This window comes from Papaver somniferum, chromosome 2 (assembly GCF_003573695.1).
Source record: "Papaver somniferum cultivar HN1 chromosome 2, ASM357369v1, whole genome shotgun sequence".
Lineage (NCBI taxonomy): Eukaryota > Viridiplantae > Streptophyta > Magnoliopsida > Ranunculales > Papaveraceae > Papaver > Papaver somniferum.
Genome location: NC_039359.1, coordinates 130,834,132 through 130,843,918, shown reverse-complemented (window position 1 = coordinate 130,843,918; position 9,787 = coordinate 130,834,132).

The following is a 9,787-nucleotide window of genomic DNA, read 5'->3' as shown; positions in this document are numbered from 1 at the left end:
GTAACAAGTCCATCCCAACGAAAAACAGAGGTTGAATCTCCATAAAACTCGTCCAAAAATCGAGTTGAAAATCTTCCAGTGATAACATGCATGAAACCAGTTTCCCGCCAAAATTCTGTTTTGAATTTGGGAAGGAAACTGACCTCCCCCTATCCAGTCTCGGTGTCCCTTTAGCACATGCCCAGAAATGGGTTTCCCCTTATCCAAAGCGAGAGTCCGAATAGAAAATGTCCTCCCAGGTGCCTTTAACAACTTTTCGAGCCAATTTCGCCGCAAAAGCTTATTTCTCCAAAATACCTATAAAGACATAAAATAACCAAAATAAGTACAAAATCGAGCACTAAAAATATATACAATTGAGATATATTAGACACATAAATGCGTCTATCAAATACCCCCAAACTTATTATTTTCTAGTCCCGAGCAAATAAAAACTACAAAATAAAATCCTAACTCACTGTCGCAGGCATCGTCGATTGCATTTAGCGTATGCAGTAATCCTTTAAACCCCTAGGTGTCCCTAGTGGCCGAGTTATAGTCTCGGGAGGGCTTACAAGAGATATACCCACAAAACCTTAATACTCCAGACCCTAGATATCTACAACGAACCTTGGAAGGCACTAAAGAATCTCCTTGGTTGGCATACTTATTGACTACAGGAAGAAGTACCCTGATGCGAAATTCCAGTTGTTGTACACGAGTTTGCACTCAAGCATACTAAAATTCATATAAAGTGACAGAGATCTACTAAGATAGTTGCACTATGGACATCATATTCGGAGTCAAAACCAATCACATGGATAGATCAAGAATATGGATATAGAAAAACATAGATGGTTTTGATGTTTACTAAGTGAACGGCGTTTCCCATATCTGTCTGAAGGCCTCCGCCAAAATGAACCTATCCTAATGGATTGAGATACTAGTCTGACTAATATCAACACACTGGCATATACAAGGGAACCAGTGGTCGATAACCTAACTCTAGGTCAACACAACTGGCATATACAAGGGTACCAGTGGTCGATTTTATTGAATTTGTTCCTTTTGGTCAAATGGTCTGGTCTCAATTTTTTTTTTTTTTTTGGTAACTACCAATTTTTTTTCTCTTTTTTTTTTATCTCTTTCTTTTTCAACTTTTTTATTTTCTTTTTCTTTTCTTTTTCTTTTTTTTTGCATGGTATCTCAATCACTCTAATTCACCCTAGCATTGATAACAATTTGAATCGTGGGACCCACCTATCACTTAGAGAAACATAGTTTAAAAACAAAATAAAATAAAAATAGAAGTGAAAAGGACTCAACGAGATATGGTGAAACTATCATGTTATTTCTAACACCTGAGCTCTGTGCTTTTATGAATAGACTCTTCTAGATGTTGCCATCTAATCAGATTGGTTCCTCAACTCCTATAACCAAAATGCTTCCATCCACTTAGATTAGTTAGTGCAATCCTCAATAGGCATAAATTTCTAGGTTCTGGAGTTTATTTATTCATACTGCAACTAAAAAGTTTCTCCCATACCCCCAAACTTAAATCTAACATTGTCCTCAATGTTTCTAGTGAAAGCACAATAAAGTATAAATAACATGAGGAATTTGTAAAGAGAGAAGTTGGAAAGATAGTACCTGGGTGAAGTGTAACCAAAAACCTACAAAAAGAATATACAACATACAACATACAAACCGCCTTGATGGTCAATCAAGGTAAACAGGGTCCTCCAGAGGGACCTCCTCAACATCACCTGTAGGAAAAGGCTCTAAAAAGGGCTTTAATCTCTGACCGTTAACCTTTGAAGAACTAGTACCATCTGATGTATCAATCTCAATAGCACTATCGTAAAAGGACCGGTCCACCGAGAGCGCAGTTTCCCGGGGAATAGATGCAAACGAGTGTCATACAGAAGAACTTTTTGACCTGGAGAAAATGACTTTCGTAAAATATTCTTATCATGCACAAGTTTCATTTTGTTGTTATACTCCTTAGCACTATCGTATGCATCTCTACGAATCTCATCCAACTCATTGAGCTGGAGCTTTCTATGAACTCCTGCCTTGTCAAGTGAAAAGTTTAAGCTCTTAACAGCCCAATAGGCTCTATGCTCTAACTCGACAGGTAGGTGACATGCCTTGCCAAATACTAAACGATAAGGGGACATTCCAATGGGTGTCTTAAACGCGGTACGGTAAGCCTATAAGGCATCAGTAAGCCTCGACGACCAGTCTATCCTATTGGTATTAACTGTTTTTCTAATATACGCTTAATTCCCCTATTGGATACCTCTACCTGACCACTAGTATGAGGGTGATACAGGGTAGCTACTTTATGGGTAATACCATATTGTTTCATTAAAAGAGCAAACGGTCTATTACAAAAGTGTGAACCTCCATCACTAATTATGGCTCGCGGTGTACCAAAACGTGTAAGTATATTCTCTTTCAAAAACTTAATTACAACCCTATGGTCATTTGTTTTACACGGAACCGCCTCAACCCACTTAGACACATAGTCTACAGCGACAAGTATGTAAAGATAACCTAAAGAATTAGGAAATGGACCCATAAAATCAATGCCCCACACATCAAAGACCTCAATCACTAAAATAGGGTTCAAAGGCATCATATTTCTACAGGAAATGGTTCCTAACCTCTGGCAACGATCACAAGAAACACAGTGACTATGGGAGTCTTTAAACAATGAAGGCCAGTAAAATCCACACTGCAATATCTTAGCAGCAGTCTTCTTAGCACTAAAATGACCCCCACAAGCATGTTCATGACAAAAGGAGAGAATACTGGACTGGTCACTCTCAGGTACACATCTCCTAATAATCTGGTCGGGACAATACTTAAACAAATAAGGATCGTCCTAAAAGAAATGCTTAACCTCGGCTAAAAACCTAGAACGATCTTGTTTACCCCAATGTTGAGGGGTACAGCCAGTAACAAGATAATTCACTATATTTACATACCAAGGTGATTGGGAAACAGAGAACAATTGTTCATCAGGAAAGCTATCCCTTATAGGAAGGGCATCACTAGGGGAACTAACAACTAACCTGGATAAGTGGTCTGCTACTACATTTTCAGCACCCTTTTTGTCTCTAATGTCTGGAGAAAATTCTTGTAACAATAGGATCCACCTAATTAGTCTAGGTTTGGTTTCCTTCTTAGACAAAAGGTATTTCAAAGCAGCATGATCAGTATATATTACGATCTTAGAACCTAAAAGGTAGGATCTAAACTTATCCAACGCAAACACGATAGCTAACAGTTCCTTCTCGGTAGTTGTATAGTGCAATTGGGCATCATTCAGAGTTTTGCTAGCATAGTAAATCACATGAAGTAATTTGTCTACTCGTTGACCTAACACAACGCCTATAGCATAATCTGAAGCATCACACATAATCTCAAAGGGTAGGTTCCAGTTGGGTGCCTGGACTATGGGAGCGGTAGTGAGTAAATTTTTAAGCTTCTCAAAAGCCTCTAAACAAGCATCATCAAAGACAAACTTAACATATTTTGCAAGCAAATTGCAAATAGGTCTAAAAAATCAAGCTAAAATCCTTAATGAATCGACGGTAAAAACCTGCATGCCTTAGGAATGACCTAATGTCTTTTACGGTTTTTGGGACCTGTAAAGTCTTAATAAGGTCAAATTTGGCTTTGTCTACCTCTATACCCTTTGAAGAAATGATGTGCCCTAAAACAATTCCTGATTTAACCACGAAATGGCATTTTTCCCAATTAAGCACTAAATTCGTTTCCTTACACCTAGTCAACACTAATGTCAAATGATGCAAGCACTCATCAAAAGATGAACCAAACACTGAAAAATCATCCATAAAGACCTCTAAAAACCGTTCTACCATATCAGAAAATATGCTCATCATACAACGCTGAAAAGTCGCAGGGGAATTACACATCCCTAAAGGCATGCGTCTATACGCGAAAGTACCAAAGGGACAGGTAAAAGTGGTTTTCTCTTGGTTTTCTGGGGAAATAACGATCTGATTATATCCTGAAAAGCCATCTAAAAAGCAATAGAAACTATATCCAGCCAATCTCTCTAGCATTTGGTCGATAAAAGGAAGGGGAAAGTGATCCTTCCTCGTGACCTTGTTCAATTTCCTATAGTCGATACAGACACGCCATCCCGTGGCCACTCGGGTTGGGATTAACTCATTATCCTCATTCTGGACTACAGTGATACCTGATTTCTTGGGAACAACCTGAACGGGCCTGACCCACTTACTGTCTGAAATTGGGTAGATAATACCCGCATCTAACAACTTAAGCACCTCTTTTTGAACTACTTCTTTCATGTTAGGGTTCAGTCGACGTTGCATCTCCCTAGACGGTTTGGAGTCTTCCTCTAAATGAATCTGATGCATACAAACGGTAGGAATAATACCCTTAATGTCTGCTATAGACCACCCTAAAGCTTCCTTATTCTCTTGAAGTACTTTTACTAGCCTACTTTCCTGATTACTATCCAAGTCAGCAGCAATAAGCACAGGTAAAGTCTCAGATGGGCCTAAGAACACATACTTCAGGTTATCTGGTAGTGGTTTGAGGTCCAACTTAGGGGGCTCTTCTAAGGAAGGAACTAAGGTAGTCTCAGAAGCTGGTAATGGTTCGAACCTAGCTTTCCATCTATCAGTGTCTAACATATGGGTAGAATCTAATAGAGCATTCACTTGTTCAATGGCACTATCATCGTCGAAATCTAAACCAAAATGGGATAGACAACTCTCTAGTGGGTCTTCGGACAAGATGTTTGGTAATGACTCCTGAACTAAGGATTCTATCATATTCACTTCTTCAACACATGTGTCATCTAGCTCATAAGGTATCTTACTGACATTAAAAATGTCCATTTCGATAGTCATATTACCAAAAGATAAATTCATCACACCATTTCGACAGTTTATTATCGCATTAGACGTAGCTAAGAATGGGCGACCTAAAATCACAGGTATCTGGTTCTCTGGGTCAGGGACAGGTTGGGTATCTAAGACCGCGAAATCCACAGGATAAATAAACTTGTCGACCTCAATAAGAACATCCTCGATAACTCCTCGAGGAATTTTGACAGACCTATCAGCTAACTGCAGTGTTATCTGAGTAGGTTTCATTTCACCAAGACCTAGCTGTAAGTACACATGGTACGGCAGTAAGTTCACACTGGCTCCTAAGTCAAGTAAAGCTCTTTCTACCCGGTGTTTACCTATTGTGCAAGCAATGGTTGGGGAACCTGGGTCTTTGTACTTTGGAGTGGTAGTGTTCTGAATGATTGAACTTACATGGCTAGCTAAAAAGGCTTTCTTATGGACGCTAAGTTTTCGCTTTCGCGTACACATATCCTTAAGGAACTTGGCATAAGCAGGAATTTGCCTAATTGCATCTAATAAAGGAAGGTTTATGGTAACTTGCTTAAAAACCTCCAATATGTCATTAAAGTTTGATTCCTTCTTTGTTGGTGCTAACAGCTGGGGAAATGGGGCTCTAGGCACAAGATCAGACCTCTCAGGAACCGAGTCAGCATCATTGGAAATTTTATCAGTCCCCTCAGTTAGCGGTCCTGAGGGATGAGATCCTGAGGGGTGAACTACAGTATGTTCACTATCGGGCATGTTTACCTGATTGTCTACTACCCTACCACTCCTGAGGGTTCTAATAGCATTCAACTGATTCGATGGTTGTGCACCTACTTCATGAGATCCTCTAGGGTTGGGTTGAGTTTGACTAGGAAACTTACCTCTTTCTCTTAAAGAATCATTTATATGACTAACCTGGGTTTTCAACTCGGAAATAGCCTGGGAGTTAGCCTGACCTATTCTCTTATTTTCTTCTATACCTTGAGCAACAGATTGCTGAAACTGCATAGTTTTACGAGTTAACAAAGCAAGAGACTCTTCTAAACTCATAATCTTCTTATCCAGAGGGTTCTGAAACTGTGCCGGGGCTGAAGGGTTCTTAGTATAGACAAAACCTGGGGGAGCTTGAGAGTTACTAGACTGACCTTGATTCTGGCCCTTAGACCACGAAAGTTTGGGATGTTTTCTCCAGCCAGGATTATAGGTTACTGAATATGGGTCAAACTTCTGACGGTTATCAAACCTAGTGTTATTATAGAGAGCACTGGCTTGTTGTTCAACAGTATTGCCTTTCCAAAAAGGCTCTATTCTATCACTAGTATGACCCACTTCTAAAGCTTCTAACCTTTTTGATATAGCAGCAATTTTGGCATCTGATTCGTAGCTTTCTTCTACCCTATTAACGTTTCCTCTGCCTAGAAGAATTGTTTTCTGGGGTACCCTATTACTTTCCCATTGTTGGGTCTTTTCGGCGATTTCATGCAAGTATGTCATCGCATTATCAACTGTTTGGTTTTCAAACCCACCTGTACACATGGACTCTACTGTAGTTGTGGTTGGATAATCTAAACCCTCATAAAGGATCTGAACTAACCTAACCTTTTCTAAACCATGATGAGGACATTGGTCTAATAAATCATTGAACCTTTCCAAATACCTATATAAAGATTCTCCCTCCTGTTGTGTACACGTGCAGATTTGCGTCCTAATAGACGAGGTTTTGTGCCTAGGGAAAAACTTGTTCAAAAAGGCGGATGTAAGTTGTTCATAGGTTTCAATTGATTCGGAAGCCAAACTATACAGCCACGACTTGGCTTTATCTTTTAAGGAAAAGGGGAATAACCTGAGTTTTAAAGCATCATCATCAAGGTTTCTAATTTTCAGGGTACTAGAAATTTCCTCAAAGTCCCTAACATGGAAATAGGGGTTTTCATTTTCTTTTCCTAAAAAGATTGGGAGCAACTGTAAGGTTCCAGGCTTAAGTTCATAATTTGCTTCAGTTTCAGGTAACTTGATACACGAGGGACGAGTAGTCCTAGTAGGATTCAACAAGGCTTTCAAAGTTGCCATTTCTGGCGCTATTGGACTATCAGGGATTTTCTCTTCAAACGGACGTTCAAAAACGGACTCTTCACGAATCAGACTCTTTAAATTGAGGTAATCAAGACGCTTAGAACTACTAGGTTTCTCTTTAACAAATATACCTAGGGCGTCTCTTTTACGTTCAGGCATGCAACAGAATAAGGAAGGGAATTCTATGCAAACACAAAACAAGGCTGACTCGACCAAATCAAACCTAAATTTCTAGCAAACAAAAAGCATGATGGCTCCACTTAGATTGTCACTAGACCAGCTTCTATTCTTTCGAAAAGGAACTCGTTATAATCTGAGCAAACCCCTCTGGAATCAATCCGAGTCAAAGTAAGTTGAATCAAGGCGAGGGAATCTCAGTGGAGCTTTGATACCCAAGGCCTCACCGGTTACAAGGCGGCGCAGTCACGCATTCAACTCACAGAAACCGTCAAGAACTTCGAAGTATGCTCAAAAGAGTAACCAATATTCTTCGAACGACTTTCCTATTAAGCTCGTTACCCTATAGGTCTCGTTCTAGTCAAAATTTTAGGCTTAGGTTCGCGTTTTGTTTCGTGTTCCTAAGGCGGGCAAGAAGAGAACGGTGATGAAATCCAAACCCTTATCTTGTATGGCCAGTCCTTTCCCTTTACAAGGAATTAAAATCAACCGTATTCAAGTCCTCAGCATATATTCACCTTAAGGAATACAGTAAACCCGCTGACATGGGATTCGCGAGTGTTTCGAAAAACTTACCTCCCGTACCAGACGGGCGAAGAACTGCTGAAGTCGACTCGGGCCACAACTCCTATGTTATGTACGAACCCGAGGGTCCGAGGTGATATCGTAATCACCGTCCTTCCCTGCATACAGTTTGTATTTAAACCAACCCTTCCTTAGGGTTTAAAAATAATAATGTCCAATGTCCAAGTGTCCAAAAAGAAAAAAAAGAAAAAAAATTAGAAAAATAGCAAACCCTAATACAGTTCTCTCTCTTTTTTTTTAATAAAGAAAAATAAACAAACCCTAAAAAAAATATATCTAAAAAGAAATTGTCTTCTTTTCCGTTCTTTTCGCTTTAATCTTTTGCTCCAAGTCTTTATGCTTTAAGTTCCAGTCTTTACGAAATCACCAAACTCCTTGGCTCAATTCGCTTTATGATCCAAAACCTGTAGACAAAAGACAAATACCCAAAAACGTAAAAAAGAACAAAAATAATAAAAACCTAAAAAATAAAAAAATAAAAGAAAACTAAGTCTAAAAACCCTAAAAGCAAATCCGCGTCGGCGGAGCAAAAAATTGATGTGATTGTAGATTGTGGTAAATAGAGTATCGTTCAAACTCGAACTTGTGAAGGATGTTTTTATATTTAAATTCAAAACTAAATAGAAAACTCAAAAGAATACGATAACAATAATAAAAGAACACTGAGGCTAAGATTCCACTATTTTCCAAGTTCAAAGCGATTAAATCCAAAACTTATATTATGCAATTTTCCGTTTAATACGATTCTCAACTATTGCAACAAGTAGATTTCCAAAATAAAAACTGTAAATCCAGAGCATAAAGCATCAAAACCTAAGCTAAGCATGCTATATCAAAAGAAATCACAATCGCTTAACGAAAATCATTCAAACAGTTATCATTCAAGGCAAAATAATCATATCAATATTTGCAATAAATAAGATAAATAGAAAATAACACTCTTTATTGGAAAAATAGCTTCCTCTATCGCCTCAGCAATGGGGTTTATCTCCTCATATTAATAACTTGCTCAAGATACATGATTATAGCCAAAAAGTTGATTAAAAGATGAAGAAGTACTAAAACAGGAAGTTTAAGACTCACAGAAAGCGTCACAGATAAACGATACAAAGAAACTGCTTCTGTCTCCGTTTTCTAAGACCGTTCTTCCACTGTCGTTGATACTGTTGAGGAACGACTTCCTTTAGGTGTCTGTTCTTCGTGTTCTTCAAGCTTCTTCAATGGCGGCAGCAGTAGCAGAAAAGGTTTCTGGATGTTGATTGTTTACACTTTTCTGAGGCTCTAAACTTCTCCCTAGGGTTTTTTTTTTCTATGACTTGCGGCAACCTCTTTTATACACAACAGGACCACGAAATCTTTTGGTTTATCTCTTTTTTTCTTTGGCAGCAGGTCACGATAATTTCTTCCCAAGTCTTCTTACGCGGCTTTTGTGAGTTCCCAACTTATCCCAAACTCTTAGTTAGATATAGTAGAATCTATATGAATGTATATCTGCACTCTAGTCACGCTGGGACTCCAAATTCGACTCAAACAGGACCCAATATACGACTTCTTACCTGTTTAGCTCTCTTCCCCTTTCACGGCTTATCCAGCCAATTCTGGCCCTTCAAATCACCTCTACCAGCCCTGTTATGAAGTAACAAGTCCAGCCCAACGAAAAACAGAGGTTGAATCTCCATAAAACTCGTCCAAAAATCGAGTTGAAAATCTGCCAGTGATATCATGCATGAAACCAGTTTCCTGCCAAAATTCTGTTTTGAATTTGGGAAGAAAACTGACCTCCCCCTATCCAGTCTCGGTTTCCCTTTAGCACATGCCCAGAAATGGGTTTCCCCTTATCCAAAGCGAGAGTCCGAATAGCAAATGTCCTCCCAGGTGCCTTTAACAACTTTTCGAGCCAATTTCGCCGCAAAGGCTTATTTCTCCAAATACCTATAAAGACATAAAATAACCAAAATAAGTACAAAATCGAGCACTAAAAATATATACAATTGAGATATATTAGACACATAAATGCGTCTATCACTTTGCGTGGTCAAGGCTTTGTGGAAGAATTCGCCGTGGAAGAATTA